General features: G+C 33.6%; 2 protein-coding genes across 2 annotated transcripts in view; one reads left to right on the top strand and one right to left on the bottom strand.

Moving 5' to 3' along the window:
- LOC118187967 (four-jointed box protein 1-like) overlaps positions 1-10,208 on the bottom strand; it is a 103,652-nt gene extending 93,444 nt beyond the window's left edge. Inside the window, exon 1 of the mRNA XM_035358280.2 lies at positions 10,088-10,208. The gene's annotated coding sequence lies outside the window, so the exon portion shown is untranslated. The remainder of the gene's footprint in view (positions 1-10,087) is intronic.
- LOC118187966 (uncharacterized) overlaps positions 1-25,457 on the top strand; it is a 74,422-nt gene that overhangs the window by 29,149 nt on the left and 19,816 nt on the right. The window lies entirely within an intron of this gene.

Here is a 25,457-nt window from a genome sequence, read left to right as displayed (position 1 = left end):
GAAATTTCTAGCGACCGATTGAAAGCTATAAAAAAAAAAACGAAAAGAGACATCTCAGCTCAGTTGCTTAGTTAGTATTGTTGCGAGATAAAAATTAATATACACACAAAAGGTTTGGTTTTTTTTTTTTTTTTAATTTTTCGGGGGGGGGGTTATTAGATTATGGCAAAGCACTCGAGGGCTATCTGCCTTAAGGGAGGGATGCCTTCGTGGAGGACTTTCTAAGGGAAAGTGGCTCGTATACACGTTACACATGGGGAAGACCACGAAAACGCCCTTGCAGCCAGCCCTTTCGCGGGATTCGAACCTCGGACCGAACTACCAGTGTTCAGCGACGTAACCGCTCGGCCCTGGTGGGCCACAAAAGGAATCATAGGAATAGGTCAAAAATTAGAAAACAAAAGTTTTTTAAAAAGTCCTGCGCTATAGCTGGAGGATTGAAGTAAATTAAACTTAAAGCATCTAAAGTCAAAATAATCATCAAATGGAATCAAAGCAAGGCAATTCCTCAATAATATATCTCTGTTCATCCCCACTGACCAAAATTATATATATATATATATGTGTAAGATATAACAAAATATGATAGCTGTTTCAAAAAAATAATTGTCGACCTCAAAATTAACGTTCTAGATTTGGTGATCGGCCCCTAAATTCATCTCTTCTCACAGGTTCCAGATCTTTCTATCTTACGTAACGTTTTAATGCAGATACCTCTTGTCCAATGAAATTAGTTGTAAACCAAAAGTCTGAAGTGAAACTTTTCCGCTTCCCAACCTTCTAGTTCTTAAAGTGCTATGACACTCTCCCTTTTTTCGCCTAAGCTCTCCTGCTGGCAAGACGCTTTATATCCATGCTGCTGCCAATTACTTGCTTAAGAGGACGTCGTACTTCAAAATGAACTTGTATTCCAATATAATTAGGAAACATCTTGTCTGCAAAAGGATGGTTTGTTATACTTAAAATAATAAAGATTGTGATTTTTCACGATACTTTGTGCTAAATTGCTTCATCATGAAATCCACTCTGCCACCTTCAAGCCACTACAGTCTTCTCAGTCATCTACGCAGTATCTAAGCTGTTAAAAGTTCCACTGTTTTCATCTACGCATTTTAAAATTATTACATATATACATCTATATACTTTTGGTTCGGCCGATTGCAATCAAAAAGAGAAGTGCACAACTAAATGTTATAGCAGTTCTATATACAAAATTTCAACGTTGTGGGGCTACTCGTTTATGAGATATGAGAGATGCATACGTACGTACCTACAGACGCCATGAAAAAAATCTCTTCTTTAAATGCATTTTTCAATCCGTTGTGGGAAAAAGGAATTCTCTATTCGGTTCGTAAGTACAGATGTCAAGCAAAAACATCGTTTAAATGGATTCGAGAACAATCAGAATGGATTTTTCGCGATTACAATACTTCCTTTATTTCGTACAAGAAAGTAAAAACGAGTCTTTGAAGCGCATAAGTGAAGGCTACATGCCTTTAAAATCTGGTGGCTATAAGCACCACTGTCTTTTCACAGTGAAATGAACTTATTCATTCTCACATTTGTCATTTCATAATAATGGAGATAAGGAGTAATTTTTTGAAACGCTAAATATTCTGAGTAATTGAGCAATTAAAATGGCAATTGAGCACACAAAAATGGGCATATCGTCGCATTAAAACAGTATCAAAACGATGATTCGAAGCGTAATGCTTATATTTGCAAAATGTGGACTTTATACATCTAGCCTCATATAATCAGATCGCTTGTGTTTAACTCGGAGTTCAATTCTATTGATTACATTTAGGATCATTTGCAAGAAAAAATTAATAAAGTCAGAATTTCCAACTGAAATGTACTTGGGGAATTTTTCTCCATGAAATGCGTGAAAATAAAAGCAAATCTCAATCAGAATCTAATACACTCAACTCCTAGAAGAATCAATAAATTCAGGAAAGGAAAACGAAGTCCAATATATTATAAGGCATTATAGTGTATGTACTAGAGTATACGTGCCCAATACATTGTATGTATGTATTAAGCATGTATATTCCAATATACATGTCCAATACATACATTTTTATAGAGTTTTTAGTCCAAAGGGGCAATTTTCTCAGAAGGACTATTAATTTCGTTTTGGCATTTTGCGTCGATTCACGATAAGCGTTGTTTCACTTTTTCAAATTGTTGCCACCAAATATTGTCGCCCTGTATTATATTTAAGAAATTATTAAATAATGAAGAATCTGCATGAATGTATATATGTTTCTCACATTGTAATAAAACGACGGTACCTAGAGCTATCAAAATTTGAATAACATAATCTCCATAGAGTATGGGCATCTGAAAGCCCTAATTTGAATTTGAAATTTGTGTTATTATCGATTTTATGTTTTGTAACATTTCAACGAATTTTCGATTAACAAACTAAACGACTTCAAAGCGAGCAACGACAACACTGTACGAGGGAAAAAAAAAAAAAAAAAAAAAAAAACCTTCCAGCGTGCGAGATTGTATATCGGAAATTCTAAAGAAGATATGCTCATTTTAAAATTAGTTTGCGATATTATGCTCTTGAACTGAATTTTATGGTTTAAGTGCGAAGAATATGCTATTTAATAAATATAGGTAACACACAAAATGAAAAAAAAAAAAAAAAACTTTGGACGTAATTTAAAATCTAAAACCCTTCAGATTTTTTTTTTTTTTTTTTTTTTTTTTTTTTTTTTTTTTTCTCTTTTTTAAATACGTTTGTGTGGTCCAGTAGAATTTTTGACAATTACTTTCTCAATTGTACATGAAAAGTGTAAAATATAATATCTATTTAACTTTATTTTAAATTCATTTTAAGCTTTTCTTTTTTTTTTTTCCTTTTCAGATGATGACACGTAATAAAAGTATTTTGTTTACATTACATTACATTTTAAAGATATGACACGTAATAAAAGTATTTTGTTTACATTAAATATTAACTATTTTTTCAAAAAAAATGTTTGGAAACTTGTTCTGCCCCAATACGTTTTTAACCCACTGTAGTAAATGTATAATAGAAATCAATAATAATTATTAAAATACAATTTGATAATCTTGCTTGCATAAAAATCGCAAAGATGGTATAGGGATCCATAGCCGGCCACTTCTGATCTATTATTTAGCAATCAAACGCACAAGCGCTTCCCAATTTCTTCATCAACGAAAGTCAGACCTTTATTGTCTCCATCGTCATTAAGTAAATTGCGTTCTGCTTTCTCCCTTCCTCCTGCTTTCCGAGAATCTTTCGTTACCGCAAATACTTCTTTCAAAATGAAGTGGACTCAGGATTCTTTCCTTTGCCCCCTTCCAAATTGCCCCATCAACTTAACTGGGAGTGTCAAGTTGAACGATTCCTACCTTCCGGCTAGACGCGAACCTGTAATTACAGGTTGTGGTAGACTGACTTTTAAATTCTACCTGATCGTTAAAAGAAAGAAAATGGTCAATTTACACTCCATGGCTTGTTTACATACTGACTTGACGGGGATATGAAATGTACCTTCTTCCTTTTCAATTTTATTTTTATTTTATTCCAGGAATGTTTTCCTAGAATAAATTTTTATGACCTTTTAATGGTGGCATCAGGATACCATTCTGAACCTTTTTATACTTTTATATGAAATTGATAACGGTTCATGAAGAAAAAGTTATATTTTATTTTGCATATTGTCAGCTAAAATTTTCCAGAGTATTTTAATTTCATTAATGGGGGAGGGAGATTCTTAATGCATAGTACGGTTTTTTGTTTCTCTTTTACAGTGATGCAACATTATGATAAATTTAAGCTGTGTAAAAAACATCACACTTTACGGAATATTACAAAAGAGTGAAGGGAATACTTTTATAGTTAATTATGTAAACAACAGGACACGATGTAACCATATCAACTGAGAAGGGGAAAAAATGCACTTTGTTTTCAAAATTCATCTCTGCTGGAGATAGTTACTTCGAAAACCTTTGCAAGGTTTAACACATTTTGAAATATATCCTGTTAGTATACTGTTTCGTATCCACCAAAATAAGTAAATGAGAGGAGTTTTCAACGTAAGTAAAAAATCTGATGCGTACACCACATGACTTTCTTGTACGGAATATTAAATTAAATACGGAATATTAAAATATAATCTATTACATTTTGTAAGTTTTGAACAGCTCTTTGAGAGTTGATGGATTTGCTGAGAATGGCAGTGTCGCAAATTGTAATTCAGAATGCACAAAATTTCTATCATTTGAAGAATTATCTAATCGTTGCCACATGTTCTATTCGAATACTATAATAAATCTAGAACGATGTATAAAAGAAATTAAGCAAACAAAACAAAAAAGAAACAGTTTTTCACAGACGATTTTGAGTATTTCTCATTCAATTAATTCAGTTCTCACTTCGCGACAAGGCAGAAATACATAAAAACTCAAAATATCTGTATTAAAAATTACGAAGTAAATCTTAATTACTTATTTTCTCGAAAAATTCCAGAAAGGATTAAGCATGATTTAATTCGCAATAATAAATGAAGGCGTTATCTTTGTTGTTGCGAAGCTTAGTCTCTCTAGATTGGCAACAAATCTACTATTCCGCTGTTTCAAATGTAAACAAATACGTCCGCCATGATATTTAAAAATTAGGCTTAACCGCACTTAAACAGCTTTTAAATTGCTGATAATTCTACAAATATTGCTTGCAGATTTCCTAAAGGCATTAAAAACTTTAACCGGAAAATAAGAACAACATAATTCAATCATTTTTAAAGCAAAAGACGCACAATTTACAAACATATAAGAATAAAGAAACAGATCACGGAGCCGAGTAACAGAGAGGATATGTATATATACATGTATTTATATACTTTTGGTGCGGACGATTGAAATCAAAATACGAGGTGCACACTTACATGTTATAGCAATCCTATATACAAAATTTCAATGTTCTGAGGCTGCTCGTTTATGAGTTATGCGAGATACATACATACGTACTGACACCACGAAAAATTCTTTTCAGAATTTATTTTAAAGCAGTTTTATAATTTTTTTTTGAGAGGAAAAGAGTCTTTTACTCTGTCCTTATGTACAGATGTCACGAAAAAACATCGTTAAATTGCATTCGATAGCGGTCAAAATGGATATTTTCGTTGAAATATGCTGTCTGAAACTTTTCACGATTACAATAGTTCCTTTTTACTTCGTACAAGGAAGTAAAAAAGCGAGTTAAGAGAAGGAAACCTAGCAGTGCTAGCCGGCAAAACTTTGCAAACAAATTAAGCCAGTAAAAAAACTGCAAACAAACGGCCAGAATAATTTGCAAAACATATACAAATTCAATTAAAAATACAATTTTGTTATATTTTTAAGAAATTATTTATTTCGGCATTAACATCGCCTGTAGGATTAGAAGTTACAGTAGGTTTTTAATATTTAATACTTGAAGCTATTTGAGTTACATAACTCGTACAGTTACAATTTTGAAATCCTTGACCACCTAAATCAGAATACTTGCAAGCACATTCTCTTAGACTCACTTCAATATCTGGAACTTTCTTGACTTAAATAAATCTTTCCTGCTGACAATAAAATCACTCCTTGTCAAGAGTTTGTTTAAAATACCATATTTTGTACCTAGTTTATATAAGTTCTCATTTTCCTTAGAAATTATAACAGCTATAACATTCAAGCTATCAGCCTTACTCCTGTCTATCTTTGAAATTCTTCTCCGAAAGGTTTCTCCTACATTACCTTTAGAGCCCTTAGGGTTTTTTGATCCCGGAGACGTGAAAAATGAGCAATGATGCTCTAGCCGCGTTCGAACCTGGACCTCTCGAATGTGTGTCGAGTATTCTTCCAATTACACCATGAAGGCATATGGAAAGAAGAGAAAATACGTTTTAATAACTGGAAGTTTTTAGCTTCGTAAGCCGTACCATTTTCCCACTTGCTAATTTAGTGATTGTTTAGCAAAGCGTCGAGCTTCTTGAATATTTTCTGAGACTTCATCGTGTGCAGGAAAAGAGTCTTCCTTGCTTTCTTCATAATCTTCCACCTTCAATATTGTTACGTTTTTTATTCTTCTGACACCAGTTGTTACGTTATTTTCTTCCTTCACGTTCATACGGGGTTTGTAGATTTGGAGTGAATAACAACTACACTGGAGGAAATATCGAAACACACTTTATTCAGCCAATATTAATCAGGACAGCTCCAATAACACTTTTTACAGTCGTCGAAGATCTACTATAAACACGCTGGAACAATCAGCGACACAGCCAGGCAATAACGGTGGAGACAGCTTCACTGCAAAGCACCAGAGTACAGCTCCCGACTCTGCTCGGTCCTTCTCCGAATTGCACGTACTCTCGAGACTCTCCACGCTACAACTCGCGATGCACTCGACGACACACAGAGCACGGCTCCCGACTCTTCGGTTCAGTCGTTCCCGGAGCTCAACCCGCTCTCTCGACGATGCACTAACCGCAATACACTAAGAGACTTTTTCGGTGCACTCGACGACCCACTCGGCACTCGCTGCCCGGCTGTCAACTCGATCGACTCCGCAGGGATTGACTCGCTAGACGAGACACCAACTCGATACTAACTAATCTCGCACTCGCCTTTAGACGAGGCACACTCTGACTCGCCCTCTCGACGAGGCACACTCTCTAAATACTGCGGACCAGCAGGGTTTATATAGCTTTCGGCTTCTGTTCGAGAACATTCTGGGCTAAGCCGGTAAGAATTCGTTCCAGAAGTTTCTCCATCCGTCCATGGCATATCGCCAATTTTGTAGCTAAACGTCGCCAAATGTGGCAACCCTGCCTTCACCATTTTATGGCAACCCCAAAACTGCTTTGCGGAGAAACAATCTTACCGCGCCTGTACATTTTGTAACAATATCAACGTTCTTTCCTTTCAGAATCATGTTGTTCTCCTTCTATTTGCCTAACACTCTTATTTCAGTTTTTGACTGAACCTGCAACAACCTCCAAGCCTTTACTATAATTTGCCAGTTCTATACTTCCATATCGTTATCATTCACCACGCCTATATCCTCATCTTCCATTGAGATTACTGTCTGAAGTTGGACATCATTATTTAATTCTTAATAAGCAAGATGTTCGTTTGTAATTTCTGACAGTCAACTGGCACAACAACCTCAAAGTCTATACTGTAATTTGCCAGTACAGTAATTAACTGTAATTAACTTCCATATTGTTATCATTCACCACGCCTATATCCTCATCTTCCGTTGAGATTACTGTCTGAAATTGGACGTCATTATTAAATTCCTAATAAGCAAGATGTTCGTTTGTAATTTCTAACTATCAACTGGCAAGTAGGTTCATATGGACTGCGATCTATTCCAGAGTGATATGTCATATTTCATAAACTGAATGAATTTTATTTCTTTAGATTATTTCGCTGTATTGTTTGTTTCAAGCCAAGTGGATAAAAAACATCTTTTAAAAGTACACTCTACACATGCGCGCACACACATACACACAAAAAGGGGAGAGTTTTATACCTTCTCTTCTACTGGGCCGATTCAAGAAATTTAACTTGCGTTTCTCATGTGTCAAAGGTTAGGATATATATTAGATTTATATATAATATTGTTCTAATATAGTTATTTTAGCACAACAGATTTTTTTTGAAGCGACATACTAATTTTTATTATATTTCGATTCTACGACTTAAATTATGCCAGAATGCCAAGTTTTGTAAACATCGCATGAGTACCGTATTTACTCGCGTAATAGTCGCACTTTTTTTGCCAGTTTTTCATTGTGAAATTTCTAGGTGCAACTATTATGCGGAGAAATCTGCTACACAATAATGTACACTTTTGACGATTTTTTCTGCTTCAAAAAGGGGGAGCGACTTTTACGCGAGGGTGACTATTACACGAATAATTACGGTAGTTTTTTTTTTTTTAAAGTTACTTCTCAAAATTTTAGCTCCTCAATGTTAATTGAATTCGGTACATATTTATTAATATCTCCTTTTTTATATTAAACCTACATGATGTCTTCTTTCAGAATTCGAAAATCAAGTTCAATTCAAATAAAATTCGAAGATATTTCCTTATTTATTTTTAAAATTTGTATTTTTAATAAATTTTATAAATTTTCAAAAATGTTTTTATAACAACCTATAAGAGTTTTACCATCGTTTTAAATTAGATGTATTTCTAAGCATACCAGCAAAAAATTAGAGTTTTTTATTCAAAAATTCTTGAGATATACTTGAATTTACATAAATGTGCGTTTTGAAATCTAGACTTTGTAAGGTGGTCTACTACAGTAGGATTACAATGCTAAAATACTGTAAACATTTAAGAGCGTTAATTAAGAAAATACGTTGCTTGAAATTTGACAGAAATACAAATTAATACTTAGGTTTTTATTTGGCAAAGTTAGAAATCAAGTTTGGAATAACGCCATGTGTGATTTACGGATGTAAAAATAATAACTAAAACATATTAAGAAAAATTATTTGAAAAAATAAACGATGGAAATTTTTTTGCGCTTGTGCACCATGAACGGGATAGGGCAATAGGTTGCCATAAATTAAAAATTTATCCGATTTGAATTTATCTTTATTTACCAGTGCTGTACAGGAAAAAAGTGGGAGTTGCCATTCGAAAATTAAGGAATTTTTCATTGTAACTGTAATCGTGAAAGCTCTGTTGTTTTGAATCCTATCTTCAAATAACAATATCTTAAATTTTATTTCGATTGGTCGAGCGGATAAGTCTCAAAGGGTTCATGTACCGGAGAAGATTTTTTATGATCACGATGTATATTCATACAGTGTCCAGAAAAGTTCTTACTCGGCTTTTATTTTTGGAGCTGTTGATCGTAGACATAAACTACAAAACGTTTCAAATGATGCAAATATCCATCTTCTGGCATTTTAACTTTTTAACTTTTTTTTTAACTCAGTTTGTCAGAATTACAAAATCTAATTTTTTATACTTTCACCAGGTGCCTATGCTTAGATTTAGGAAAACTTTGTTCTCAGTATAGAAAATAAAATATAAAAGGAATTACTCCTATGCGTTAGAAACTGACAGAGATATTTCATTTTAAATTTGGGTGATCATATTTTCTGAGTTCTATTTTAGGAGAGGACAAGGAGATTTTTCGACCTCAACACTCTTCTAACTGTATTAAAAAAAATTTTAAAATATATATATATATATATATATAAAATAAGCTTTTATTTAAAATTTACAAAATAATTAATGAACTAAATGGAGAAAAACAATTTATCCTATAATTTAATGGGAAACTTGATTATTGCAAAATTCATCTACAACTTTACATCGCGAATAATAAAAACGTGAGGCCTGCTTTTTAAATTAATAAAGATAAAGGTTTATATTTATGACAATTATCATTCTTGTTTTAAAAGAGGGCAATGAGTTTTTTCCATTCTGCGCAAAGGTCCGAATTTTGTAATCGGTACATTTTTAGATATTGAAATTTTAAAATAATAAGCGTCAAACAGTTAAAAAAACGATTTTAGAAAATTCGCCAGTAAATTAGAAATGACGTTAAAAATTTTATACCAGTGCCATTTAAAAAAGTTCGTTAAACGGAGATACGTGCGAAAAATCAGTTAAATATTAAATTAAAAAAAATCCTAATCGAATTTTGAATAATTTGCGTCACCGCATTGCATTGTCATCCACAAAACAGTGTATGTACAAAATTTGAACTGCATAGCTTATCAAGAAGCATTTTAAAAATCGGGGATAAACTTGTCACCATAACAGGCAAACACCATGAGCGAACTTAATAAAAGCTAGCTAAAAACTTAAGGTAGAGACTGGTTACGGCGTATTTGCAATCACCGGACTTAAAAATTTTAACAGTGACATCATATAAAAATATAGAAATCACTAGCAATAATTTCTTTAGGTAATTAGTTCCTAAAAATAATAGCAATAATAAATATATAATGGTATTAATAAACATAGAAATAACATTTTAATAATTTATACAGTAATGCATATGTAAATAATATCACCAAATAAAATATATCTTGAATTGATACGTACTTTTAAAATATTCTCTAATAAAAACACTTTAATTTTTTTACGCTATTTGCAGTGTATATTTGCTCTTGTCACTTGAACCAAATAAATTTTACAGAGAAACCGCGTACTGCTCTTGGTGACGAACAAAAAAAAAAAAAAAAAAAAAAAAAAAAAAAAAAAAAAAAAAATTGAACAAATTTGAGAACCGTCTTTTAGAGGCGCCATCTATTGAGAGATATAGTAGTTATAGATGAAGGATACATAGCTACAAGCCATTCTAGGAGCACTTAACATGTAAATAGTAAACCAAACATCTCAAAAACTGAATTCAAAGGTTAAAGAAAAAGAAGTTTTCTTTTTTTCCCCCACTTGATGTTTTTTGAATACTATATCTAACACCCTTAAAATGATCCAATTGAGATAACGTGTCATTCATTATAAGCTCAATTCTTATAAAATGCTCACTTTACTTAAAAATATTAAACAAACATCGATTATTATGTATTTAAATTAAATACGAAATTAAAGTAAGGAGAAAGCAGAAAGTTTTTTTGCTTTTTTTTTAATTTTATGCGTGTCTTCTATACATACAAGGTAATAATCTGGCAATAATTAATGTATTACTTAATCACTGACCTAGAAATATGAGTTAAATTTTTAAAAAATTCTGGTGTTAGTTTAGAAAGAGAGTCAATAGCCAAATATGCATTGGCAATTGATCAGGATATAAAGATCTCATTGATTGCATAAAAATTATTAATAAAATTGAAAAATAATTGTTTAATGATCATGTAGTAAGGACGCAATCATGTAAAAGAAATATAAGGAGATCTGCGAGTTTGTTTTTGAAAACTTTTTCATATTTGTAAAAGTACAAAATAATTGTGCAAAAAATAATGAAACATTAATTCTTAGTCTAATTGTTATCTTTAATTTATTTATGAGTAGTTATTTGTAAAATTATGATTATATTGTGTGCTGTATAGAGAAAAATGCTAGGAGGCCGATGGCGACGAGTCGATATAAGAAAAAGGTGTGGAATCCCTGGTCTAAGGCTTGATTTCTAATTAGAATTGCTGGAGTCTAATGGAAGGCCATCGGGAAAGACTAACAAAAGTAAATAATTAAAATAAGAAAATAAGAAAACGATTAAAATAACAAACAAACAAACAAAAAAAAAAAAAAAAATTACTTTTACATTACTTCCAAAAAGGGCGGTTTTTTAATGTTTTGTGTGCTACCTTTATTTATTAAATATCATGTTCTTCGCACTTAAACCATAAACTTCATACAACAGCAATATCGCAAAATAATTTTAAAATGAGCATATCTTTAGAAATTCCGATAACAGTCTATCGCGCTGGAGATAATTTTTTAAACAGTGTTGCCATTACTCGTTTTGAAATCGTTGAGTTTATTAATCAAAAATTCGTTGAATTTTACAAAATATGAAGTAGACAATAAAACAAATTAAAAATTTGGGCTTCCAGATGCTCATATTCGGGTGGAAACGTATGTTATTCAAAATTTGATGGCTCTAGGTACCGTTGTTTTATCAAATTGCGAGAAGCATACATACATTCATGCAGATTCTTCATTATTTAATTTCTTTATACATAATTCAGGGCTCTAATATTTGGTGGCAACAATTTGAAAAGTGAAACGACATTTACTGATCCAACGCAAAATGCCAAACGGAAATTAATAGTCCTTCTGGGCAAATTACCCGTTTGGACTAATTATAAATACAATTAAATGTAATATAAAACGTTAAATAAAAATTTAATGAATTAAATTAAACTAATATCAAATATTTAAAAAATAATATAAAATGCCGGGTCTTTTCTTATTTGAGGTTCTGGCTGGAACTAAATTTCTTTCAAAAACCAAGAAATAACATAGTCGGGAACTTTCTGAATTTATGCCTTTAATATGTAATGTTGAAACGCATAATGCAATGTTGAAAAGAAAGAGAGAAACAAAGATCATTCTTTTCAGACGCACCAAAGGAGAAGAGTAGAATGGTTAAACCGTTAAGAAAATTTTAACGGAGAAGTGTAAGCATGAAAACAAAAAGAAAAGAAGCCAATGGTATCTGACCACGATCCACTGTCGATATAATTCTAGTTGTTAAAGTTGTTAAGCAGAATGTGAGAGAAGAAAAACTGCCCGTGAACAGAGTCGTAGCAAGGTTTTCAGCGCCCAGGGACAACTGAAGATTTCGCGCCCCCTACTGCTTGCCAAGGATGGAAAACATTTAATTCTAAAATGTCGTAACATCAGTTTGGAGCCCCTTGGATTCTGCGCTCGGGCACAGATGCCCCCTCTTGCCCCCCTCTAGCTACACCCCTGCCCGTGAATCCGAGGATTGATTTAAAAACTGAAATTAAACTTAAGGTTCTGTACACATGAATATTTGCATCTTCCATATGCTGCGCAGTCCCATATCCAACAATGTCTACTGAACTGTGTGTTCCAAAACACTTGCACTTGCAATTGCATTATATTGGGCTGCCCAGCTGGGCCACTCTCTGTACCAGCTGTCTCTGTCTCAGCTGTACCAAGCGGGACGTTCTTCGATGTCTTTTTTCTTTGATACTAACATGGACGTCCAACACAATGGCGTCTACTGCTGGTTTCACTGCCATTTATCCTACTTTGCAAAAATACTAAAAATGGCAGATCGTGAAAAACCTACCAGTCGTGCACTTTCAGAGATACTCGTTCCGAGTCTTTGGGCCATTACAATCTGCACTCTATCCAATTCACTTAGATCAGCAGCTTTCCCATCACTGGTAAAAGTGTAAGAATGATTCCTTACCTTATGTAACAGTAGTTAAATACCATTCCCTCTTAATCATGTGCCCTCGAAGTCATTCAGACGAGTTCATTGAAAAATGTGAGGATGCTTATAATGTTTCGTCTCGTCAGTGTATATAGCATTGCAATAACTTCAAACTCTCTTTTTAACTACGCAGTGGTATAGCTCAAAAGTGGAGTGAATCCTAAAATTTCTTAAATCAAAATTCTGTTTGAATCTCTCAGAATCATCACTGAGAGTCCTAAGTGTAAAAGCTGCTTTTGCAAGAGGGTTAAACTTACATAGGGGAATAAACTTTTCAAAGCAAAATTTGGAATCTATATTTAATGTAAATTATTTAAATATACATTTTTAAAACGCACCTACATTACTAAGAAGATATAAATGAAATTTGGAAAAAGTATATCAGAATAAAAACTTTTCAATCTTGAGATTCATCTCTTCAAATTAACAAAATACATTAGAACAGCAGTTCAAATATTTTACATTTTAGTAGAGTTTTTTTTAAATCAAAACAAATGCACAGGAGAAGCATTATGTCAAGAATAAAGGCAGATTTATACTAAATATGAAACATTTAATTCTTTTCAGAGAATTTAGATCATGATACTTGTGATCCAGGAAACTACAACTATCACATTCTCTCTCTCACTTAAAAGTGGAATGCCAAAATTTCTTAAAACAAAATCTGTTTTTATTCCCTCAGAGTCATCTCTCAGAGTTTTATGTATAAAGGCTATTGCTTCACCCCTTATACTGAAAAAAAAAAAAAAAAAAAAAAAAAAAAAAAAGAAGAAAGAAAGAAAGAAAGGAAAAATTGTGTAACACAGACTTCACCCAGAATTCTGTTCATTGACGAATCTCGACTATTTGTTTTCCAGATGATTCTGTTCTAGATGTGTTCCAATGTGGGGGAGTAAAACACAATAAACATGAAAACATCAATAAAAAGCATTGTAGGTAGGTTGCATAATAAATTATTTTAAATTTGGTACCTTTCTTGAACCTCTCATTTTCCCTTCACCTTTACTCACCAGGATGCAAATTCAAAGTCAAATGAAAAGAGTATGAGAACAGACGAATCTAGAAGTTAATCAGAGCGTGACTTCGCTAGCCAGCGCATTTTACTAATTTGTCCTTGTGTCGTTACGCTGAGTTGCTGATGCGCCTTGTGGCCATTTAATAAGTCTATCTCCGAGTAGGGCTACTTAGCCTTCTCCTATTTACTTTTGAATGTATTATTAAATTATTCTTAACTTTGGCCAAGCACAAAGGACGTGCATTTGTGTCAAGAGTTTGATGAATAATAAAGAGTTTATTTTATCCTTTTATGTGTTGATATCATTCACGCCTGTGCGAGAAGTCGCCAGGTCTCCTAGTAAGATCAGTTTACTTTTATAATAGCGATGAGAAAATCAGAAAATTCTCTCTATCTGTAATTTATGAAAAATACGACAAACTCTCTCGCAACGACCACCTCTGTAAGAAGACCATCTTTTAATGTGATCAGTAGCTTTGAAAACATAACTAAAATCATTATTGGAAAAAATATATGTAATACGATCACTTTCACAGTAGACCGAGTCATCTGAAATCATAAATGGCTGTTTTAGAGAGAATTTACTGCATAATATTAAGTTATTAGAAACTTACATAATAACTACTATAGAAATATTAAAGTACAGGATATAAAAGCATGATCAAATAAAATTTCAAAACCTTCAGTTTTTTTTTTTTTAATAATAATAAAAAACTAACGTGGACTGCCATACAGTTATCGAAAGCATTACGCTACATCAATAATAAATATTTCACAATAATGACTGTCAACATGCATTATCTATACACCACTGATATAAAGAAAAAATGTATACGATTTAAAGGTAAAAACTCAGTTAACATCGCTGTTCACCTGATAAACATGATCTCTAAGCGTGGTAGATATCTTTGACACCATTACGTGGCGACGTAGAATGAAATGTGGTGCTACCTCAGATATTGTTTCTTCAGACCTTTCCCAGTCCAAAAGTGAAGAGTCAGCAATAATTTTCTTAAATATGATGAGCAAATATTTCCGATGCTAATATGAAACATAACAGTATTACTTAAAAAAAAAAAAAAAAAAAAAAAAAAAAAAAACTGGAGAACAATTATTTGTTGAGACAGAGTACACGAAAGATATTGGCCTAAGAGGAGGGATGCTTTCGTGGCGAGCTTTCTGAAGAAAGCTGGATTTGCATTTATATTACACCCCGAGGGAAAATATGAAAGCGTCCATGCATGCAGGCCTTTTGCCAGATTCGAAGTCATATGAAGTACCATAGTTTATCTAGATGCACCTATGTACCAAATTTAGTTGCTCTGGGTCTATTAGGTTAAGCGCAGCACGAAAGAAAGACGCACAGACAGACTCATTCTTATATACTATATATATATATATATATATATATATATATGTAATTATTTTTCGTCTGTGTGGTAACTAAAGCATTTCTACACCTGTCGGAAAGTTATCTTACATTTTCTGATATACAATATTTATCAGGGCGAAATTCGGCAAAACACGCATCTTCGTATACATGTTTGTAACTAAAAATTATCTTGTCTGTTAAAAAAAAAAAAAAAGTAGTTATTCAGACTTTATCTTATGACATAGAGCACATTTACGAGCTGCTATAGGCAGACTTAAAGTGACACTTAAGAGACCCTACGAAGGTTTACTTAGTAATCAAGATTTCGAGTATTACGACCCTCTTCAAAGTTAAGGTATCTATTCACATTTAAAATTCACATATATGAGAGCTAGGGCGATAAATATGAAAAATAACAAAACTAAACTGAGAATCACAAAAGAATAGCATTATCTTGATGTTGAAATCAATCCGTGTCGAACGTCATGTACACGTGTTCTCTTTCCTTTCACCTTCTGTTGGTATCTTTCTACTGATAAAATGACTATAAACACGTACGATAAGAGAGACTCAAAACTGCGCACATTCCTTTCTGGTGATTCTGCTTTCAAGATTATTTGCAAAGTACAGAAAAAGCTCGGCTTTCTGAAAAGCTCTGAAATGCTGTATGGCAGATAAGAGAAAATTCCAGATAGTTAAGCGTATAGAAAGTGCAGTTTACGGTAGGAAAACCAAATTAATGGAAGAAAAAATTTCAGTCCGGAAATATACAGACAATGACCTTATTTACTATCCGCTTAAACATCAAAAGCTACATTAAAATTATGAAAAAAAAAAAATACATGTGTCGGAAAAGAATGCATTTCAATCGCATTAAAAGACGACGACGGAGTTATTTACGTAGGCTTCAAGCATATCAAAATAAAACATCGAATCCAATTATGTAATTCCGTCGGCCATGATGGTGGAGATCCCGCCAAACTTGCACCAAGTGCAGCAGATGTTTGGGCTGAGCGGTAAAGTCGCTGAACACTGGCGGTTCCGACTCTGTTCGATTCCAGGCGAACGAGCTATCTGTATGGAGATTTTCATGGTTTTCGCCATGTTTAACAGTGTGCATGAGCCAGTTTTCCTTACAAAGTCCTCCAGGAAGGCATCCCTTCCCTTAGGCAGATAGCTCTGGTGCAGCGGTTCTCAACCTTTTGACTAACGCATACCATCTAAACCAAAACCTGAAAACCTTTAGTACCACCACCACCCTCGAACAAAGATCAGATCGCATAAATTTACGAGTGTTAGAGAAAAAACTCAATCAGGATTTTAATTTTTGAATTTAATAGTTAAAAATACTTTGCTTCTTTGCGTACCACCTATTTTTCTCTTGCGTACCATTGGTTGAGAACCCCTGCTCTAGTGTATTTTTCCGCGATCAAATAAAGCGAAATTGAAAGAAGTTTGAAAGAACTGACCGCAATTTTATTCAGTTAAATAATGAAGAGATACAAATTACGGTAGAGCTACTAAAAGAACTCTTCCCTGTCATGACTTGTACCTTTGTACCGCTGTTGTTTATCCGCTTCCAAATAAAGTCACTTTTTATGTCCACTAACGCACACTTTTCTTGATGCGTGGATCCTATAATTTTGTAAATACTCAACTACACGCTGTTCCGTTTAGTGAAGGCTCGATATTTGAATAATTGTCTCAAAAATAGGAAAAAACGGACAAACAGGAGTTAATTTACATCCTTATTTGCAAAGACTAAGCCGTTTGTAGAGAACTGATCGGGTTTACATAAAATAAAGGCAAAAGTTTGGTTTGGTTTATTTAAATATAGCAAAGCACTCTAGGGTTATCTGCGTAAGGGAAGGGATGCCTTTGAGGAGGATTTATTGTCCGCCGACAGTTTTTGCCTGCTCCGAGTCCAGTGCTTATCCTCATTCCATGCTGGTTTTACAAGTCTCTCATTTGCTTAATTTTTTGTTTAAAAAAGATAAATAAAAACAGTTCCTAGTATTTTAAAATATTTCCGTTATTTGAGCTTCCCAGTTAAATGAATGCCGGATATTCGGGCTTTTACTTTATTCTAATCGAGTTTTGGATTAAACTGCTTAAATTACATTAATTGAAAAGACGTTTTGTTTAATGAATTTTCCTCAACTTTCATTTCATTCGTATTATATATTTGATAATTCTAGTAATTTGAAATTTCCTTTTTGAAGTCTGCAGCCATTAGATGAATCTTCTGAACACATTTACTGTTACTGAAAAAATTATATAGGCTTAAATCAAAAATTTTTTAAATATTTTCTTTGGGGGGTTATATATATGTTTGCATCTATTTCTTATTCTTCATATAGATCGTGGAAGAAAATACGAAATACAAACTGTAAAATTTTCTCGTTTTATATATATATATATATATATATATATATATATATATATATATGTGGGGAGGATGAGGTTAGGATTAATAATGAAGAAGGTAGTGGCATTTTAGAGATATTTAATAATGAAAGAATAAACCTGAGGGTGATATGTACATGATGAAAGGAAATGAGGTAAGATAAAGAGTTCGGTTCATCATAAAAACGGAATCACATCATCTAGGAAATGACTATAGTCCCTTTTGTGCAATCATATTGATGCTTCCGTCGTCTAGCTGCATCCGTCGTGGTGTCCTAACCTCATCTGGCCGGATCATCTCAATTTTTTCACTCAGCTTGAAGAATCATCTCACTCTTGTTGCCGTTGCCAGATAGCTTGTCGGACGACCACATACATGTATAACAAATGAACTATACAAATATAATAAAAGGCAGTATATATAACAAATGACCTATACTAAATGAAACTCATGTACCAGTTTGAAAGCAAAATATTCTAGCGTTTAAAAGGTTTGCTGAAAATGCTTGTAAAACAGTTTTATTTAAAATGTAAAATATTATCACTCAGTCACCACTAGAGAAGTAGCTATAGATCATACATACATCCTCTGTGTAGTCTGGGTGAATTCTTTTTTCATCATCTATAACAGATTGTCTTATGAAGCATGCCTATAAGAGCGGAATCCACCATATTTTCCAATTTTTTAAACAAAAAAATTCTAAAATGTGGCGGATTTATCTGTTTCTGGTTAAAGGAACCGAAGGTTTTTTTTTCCAAAACGCAGTTTGTTCAAAATGCGATGGCAAATGATCGGAAGCGATGCGATCGTAAATGGTCGGAAGATGCTTTGATTTCATATGAACTACGCTGTCCCGAATAATGTCACTTCATAGCCCTTTACATAAAGCCTATCTCCCTAAAATCAGTAAAATTACCTAATAACAGTAAAGTAATCTACCTAATACAGTAAAATAATCTACCTTTCTAATAACAGTAAAGTAATCTACCTAATACAGTAAAATAATCTACCTTTCTAATAACAGTAAAGTAATCTACCTAATACAGTAAAATAATCTACCTTCCTAATAACAGTAAAGTAATCTACCTTCCTAATAACAGTAAAGTAATCTACATAATACAGTAAAATAATCTACCTTCCTAATAACAATAAAGTAATCTACCTAATACAGTAAACTAATCTACCTCCCTAATAACAGTAAAATACTCTCCTACCTCTCTAATAACAGTAAAATTTAAATGCTTCGCGTTTGAAGTCCATGGCAGGCCATTTCCGCGAACTGTTTGAACAAAGGGCTATAATACAATAGAATCCTGCTTTTCTAAACTAATTGCATTAGAACTCTTTCGAACAGCACCATTTTAAAGATAAATTACTCACGATAATTATTTTCAACAACTTAGTAAAAAACAATTATACATGGGGTCATAAAAAACCTCCCACGATATATGAACTTCGAACGGCCTATCCGCTCAACCAATCGGAATGAAATTTCAGGTATTGTTAGTTGAAGGTATGCGCTCATGATCGTGATGTCTTTAAAAAATAGAACTCTCAAGGTTACGGTTACAATGAAACATTTCTAAATATTCGAATGGCAACACCCACTCGTTTTCATAGTAAATTGATCAGTGCATTGAAAAATCATAAATGGCGTTGGAACAATACACGTTTGACGAAAATGGCTGGCGTAAACCCTTTACAAAGAACATTGTAAAGGACCAATGAAAACACAAGAGACGAGAAGGAAAAAACTTTTATTGGAATCAGCAAGTTTTCGACGTACCCACCTTCGTAGACAATAACGAATGTGGGAGATTGTTGACAACAATGACGAACGCAACATCGCGGGAAAAATCTATATACCATCACCTTTTATGACATCTTTCAGCGTGGATTTGATGTGTACATCATAGAATTCAGATAACCCCAGAAGCAGAAATCCATCGGAGTGAGATCGGGGGGTCGAGGTGGCCACGAAACTGTAAAGTTATGGGAGATGACTCTATCTTGAAACTTCGTACTCATTGAAAACTTGTAATTCCAATAAATGTTTTGGCTCACCAGCGGCCGAGCGGTAAAATCACCGAACACTGGTAGTTCGGTCCGAGGTTCGAATCCCGCGAATGGGGTGGCTGCATGGGTGTTTTCGTGGTTTTCCCCATGTGTAACGTGTATACGAGCCAGTTTCCCTTAGAAAGTCCTCCACGAAGGCATCCCTCTTCTTAGGCAGATAGCCCTAATGGGCTTTGCCATAATTAAATACACCATCTTACACCACCAATAAATGTTTTCGCTCCGTCTCCTTTCTTGTGTTGTCTTTGGTCCTTTATAATGCCCTTCTTTGCAAATGTTTTACGTCGGCAATGTTTGTCATACGTACATCATTCCGATGCTATTCATACTTTTTTGATGCGCTGATCAATTTGCGCTGAAAAAAGTGCGTGTTGACATTCGAAAATTTTGAAATTTTTTCACTGTCATCTTAACCGTCAGAGCTCTATTATTTTAAATCATCACAATCTCGAGCACATACCGTCGAATAACATTATCTAAAATTTCATTTCAATTGGTTGAACGAAAAAACCACTAGGGGTTCATATATTGAGGAAATTTTCTTTTATAACCACCACATCATTTTGTTAAGAAATGTATTCTTAACAGTACGTGTGATATATCTATAAAAATTTATATTGAATATGAGTTATGATTTTTATGTTAAATGAATAAATTAAAAAGATGAGCTTTTTTTCACGCAGTGCTTGCGAACAGCTAGGCTTAGCTTTTGAACTGAAAAATCTAAATTGCTACCCAGTAATTGAATATTATATTTTCTATTATTTCGACATCAATGAAGCGAGGTTTCATATTAATTTCGAATTGTTTTTATGAGATTCGCCTGCCATCTTTAATTATTTGAACAATGGATTATTTTACAGCTGAAAAATCGTGTTGAATAGACTTATAGATGTAAAAATATATACTGAGGGGGCAAACTGAAGCATAACAATAAATTTCGCTCACAAAAACAGTCTTTCATACTTACCTGATGTAGTCAAGATGAAAAATAGGCATCTTCAAAAAGAAAGTGAATGAGCCAATTAGAATTACATTTATAATAAAATATCACACAAATATGCCATTAATAAACTTCTTCCTCCATATTAGAAGTCAACCAGTGGCCCAGCGGTAAGACCGCTGAATTCTGGTAGTTCAACCTAGATTCAAATACCGGAAACTAGGCGAATACCAGCCAGTTTCTATTTCTTCTAAGACCTCCACGAAGGCGTCCTTCCCTTAAGCGCACAGCCCTAGAATTTTTTGCCATAATTCAAATAAATCAGTTCTTCGTATGATATACTTCTCTTTAGAATTTCGAATGCAGATAAACATCAGTATTTCTCAAAATATGATGTGAGTACAAAATATCAATCTTAAAATGTGATGAATGTGGGAAGTACTCTCTTAACAAATGGATACTGCGAATATAAGGGCCACAATTAGGGTATTATTATTTTTCTTGGAAGTTATTGCTAATAAGTACCCTCGAATACTACAAATATTCAGCGAAGGCCTTTGATTCTGTTGAGATGGCCATGATTATGATATCAAAGGAGAAAGAGGTTTTAAAACCAGAAATTCATTTCATCACTAAGTAAACAAAAAATTAATCTCGGATGAACTTCTCCCTCCGCCTTTTTAAAGAAAAGTATTTTTATCATAACAATTTTAAACAATAACTTAATCTCAGAGTATAAATGTGTTTTGATCTATTTCGTAATAATGTCATCTAAAAAGACCTTGGCATCTGAATTGATTAATCAAGTAATATTAAATAATAGATGCGTTTAAGCCAAAAAAAAAGATAAAAGATTATCTGAGGAAGAATAGAAGTCAGTTACATTCGAATTAAAAAAAAGGGGGGGCGTTACGATTAGCTAAACGATTGGCCCAGTTACGCCAATATGACGTACTCTTACGTAACTTTCCTTCAATATGCTTTTCTTTTTGTAACAGTTTGCAAGATAAATATAATTTCTTAATTCAGGTTTTGTCCGGTTTGCAAAATTATGTCTCTCACATGCAATCAAGACTTACGCTTGCATAACTTGCGATCGCACCTGCTATCAGTGTTGTAATCATAAACGAATCTTCGAGACTTGTTTGCCCAAATTCCTCAAACATCTGAATGTTTGATTTACATGCGATTTATCGCCAAATGCGATCTTATCGACAAAATAACTTCTTCACATAAGAATTCCAAAGGATCATTTTCAATTCTCTGATAAATTCCATCATCTGATGCAAAACGCCAAATCAAACACTGCATTCTCAAGTAAACTAAGTCAGGTGTCTTTAAATATGGGGGGTTTTCGCATCCATCATAGATAGGGCTTCATTTCCTCCTATGTCTACCGGGGTTAGAGTCCCAGATTATACAGGACTCTCAATTTACCTATAAAACAGTTCTCATAATAAGCCCAAAAGGCGATAGCCCAGAAGGGCTATTAATTTCAAAACGGTATTTTTGTGTCCATTCACTTTTCAAACTGTTGCCACCAAATATTATCACCATGCGTTATATTTAAAGAAACTAAATAATGAAGAATATGCATGAATATTTCTCGCTGTATGAAGAAATAACGATACCTAAAGCTATCAAATTTTGAATAACGTAGTCCTCCAACCGAACATGGGCACTTAGAAGCCCGAATTTCAAATTCGTTTTATTACCTATTTAAAATTTTGTAGAACTTTAACGAATTTTTTATTAAGAAACTCTACGATTTCAAAGCGAGCGATGGCAACACTATACCAAAAAAAAAAAAATCTCCAGAGCGCGAGACTGTGTATCGGAAATTCATATACTGTTTTTAATTATTTCTGATATTGCTATTGAATTGAATTTTATGTGTTTTAAGTGCGAAGAACATAATATTTAATTAATAAGGGTAACGCACAAAACTTTGAAAAAACGCCCTTTTGGGCGTAATATAAAATTTGAAAGCTTTCAGACTTTTTAAAGTGTTTTCCTGCTTTTTTACTGAAAAATTAAGTATTGTATTATGCAATTATGGCAAAGTACACGAGGGCTGTCTGCCTAAAGGGAGGGATGCCTTCGTGGAGGACTTTCTAAGGGAAACTGGCTCGTATACACGTTACACATGGGGAAAACCACGAAAACGCCCATGCAGCCAGCCCGTTCGAGGGATTCGGACCGCACTACCAGTGTTCAGCGTCTGTACCGCTCGGCCGCTGGTGAGCCTGAAAAGTTAGGAGAATGAAGTTAAAGCCTTTGCCCCAGACTGTTTCGAAGAGGGCCATGCTTTTATATGTGTACATTTTAATTTAAAAGCGAATATAATTATAATTCTGATGCTTAATTCCAATATGTTATCATAAGAATACTTTGCGTGGAGTTACTTATTTACTGTCAGAGAATTATCGCCTGATGTGAAACAACTTGCACATTAGGCGAAGATGGAAAACTAAATGAAACTTTAATTCCTAGTGAGTAACGAGGATAAAAAGTTTGATTATTTCTTGGCAATAACGGTTAATACTTAGGCGACTTGTCTTGGAAGAGTACCACTACCAAAAACAAATCCTCTAAAACAAGACACCCAGATCTACCGAATTCAAGCGGTAAACAGGATTCATTGCGGCCTCCGGCAAGTGCTGCCCTTTTTCCAAACAAAATAGTAATATTTCTGTTAGTTCTCATGATCAGCATGGCGACTTTTTACTTCAAATATTCTAAATAAATTCAATAATACTAATTCAGAAGTCAAACAACAAAAATCAGCGTTAATTTACAAAATTTTCACAGGACTAGTTTCGATGGTTTTACCGAACCATCATCTTCAGCTGCAAAACCGCAAATGAACAAGATAGGAAATAATGTTTAGATAAGAAAAGAAAGCCTGGACAAGAATAAGCAAGTGACGCCATCTGTTGGCGAAACCAGAACTAAAACATAATTTCTCTAAAAGCCGAAGGCAAATTTGGATTGGAATTAGGATCGTTAACTAGAACAGAAAGATTTTTATGAATGTGAAATGCCTCTAGAAAATCCAGTTCTCCAATGGAAGATGTTTTTTGAATAATTTTGGCAGCAGAAAAATTGAAAGTGTGATTTTCGGACCAACAATGTTGAGCAACAGAAGACTTCTGTGTTTCCTTTTTTCTAACATATGCCTCATGTTCTTTGACGCGAAATTTTAAGGCTCTCTTAGTTTGGCCAATGTAAATTAAACCGCACTGGCAAGGAATCCTATAAATACCCCAGGAATTCATATCCGGAATGGGGTCCTTGAGTATAGAAGTTGGAATTTTATTGATGGGACAGTAAACAACCCGAAAGTTAAATTTCTGCAAAATATGTGCAACTTTATAGCTAATTGATGGAAAGAAGGGAATGACAACAGAATTTTTATAATCTCCTAAAATAAGAGTGTGGCTTTTAGTGTGTTGAGATGAGAATTTTTTAACTGCTTGATTAATAATGTTGGGTGAAAAGCCCCTGTCAATAGCTATTGCTTTTAAATAATTTAGTTCTTCATCAAGGGCTAGTTTGGAGGAGCAAACTTGAAGAGCACGGAAAACATAGGAATAAAATGAAGCTAACTTTTGTTTAGTCGGATGACATGATTTAAAGTGTGGTGGAAGACAAACCGATGAAAGTTTACGGTAAACTGTAGTACTGAAGTTGGATGTGTTACGTGTGACCAGAATGTCGAGAAACGGAAGAGAATTGCAAGTCTCTAGTTCAAAGTGAACTGAATAGCAGGATCAATAGAATTCATTGTTGAAAGAACTCTATTTAAATCATCTTTATTACCTTCAAACAGGGTAAAAGTATCGTCTACGTAGCGGAACCATGCCGGAAGTTTAAAGTTTCAAACAATTTTGATTCATAATAATGCATGTAGATATCAGCCAGGATGGGACTGAGGGGGCTTCCCATGGCTAATCCCTCAGTTTGCTTGTAATATTTATTTTGGAAAACAAAATGTGTTTGTTTCAAACAGAGTTGAGTGAGAGAAATTAGCTCATCAATTTCGATGCAAGAGAAATGAAATTCGCGAAGGGAATGACAACAGAATTTTTATAATCTCCTAAAATAAGAGTGTGGCTTTTAGTGTGTTGAGATGAGAATTTTTTAACTGCTTGATTAATAATGTTGGGTGAATCTTGTTCATTTGCGGTTTTGCAGCTGAAGATGATGGTTCGGTAAAACCATCGAAACTAGTCCTGTGAAAATTTTGTAAATTAACTCTGATTTTTGTTGTTTGACTTCTGAATTAGTATTTATTCGGCGTGTTATTGTGTCTTAATTAAATTCAATAATCTTTACAAATAACCTTTTTAACTTCCCTTCTATGGATTTTTAATTTGCATAACCTTCTGGCTTGAGGGAATATGTATGACGTAAATCAAAGGAAAAAAATGTTAGTGTTTAAATTCAGCTTAACTACAAGTATAACTTAAAATAATTGTCATATCATATTCTTAGCAGCAACAAGTGTTATATTTTAAATTTTTGCGGGTAATGTCCGTAGGTTTTGTGACTATGAAATATATTGTAATGGCATGTTATGAAAATATTTCATAGCATGTCAGAGTAAGGTTACTGATACCCTTTTATTAGACGCACGGTTTGAATTTTTGAACAGAACTTGAATGTAAAAAATTAAGAAAAAGGCTTTCATCTGTAAGCATGTAGAGTCATTAGGTTATTTTAAGCAGGAG

This window comes from Stegodyphus dumicola, chromosome 1, assembly GCF_044657685.1.
Source record: "Stegodyphus dumicola isolate Sdum_Otavi_A_Nest chromosome 1, ASM4465768v1".
NCBI lineage: Eukaryota > Metazoa > Arthropoda > Arachnida > Araneae > Eresidae > Stegodyphus > Stegodyphus dumicola.
This window is presented reverse-complemented; position numbering and strand designations above follow the sequence as displayed.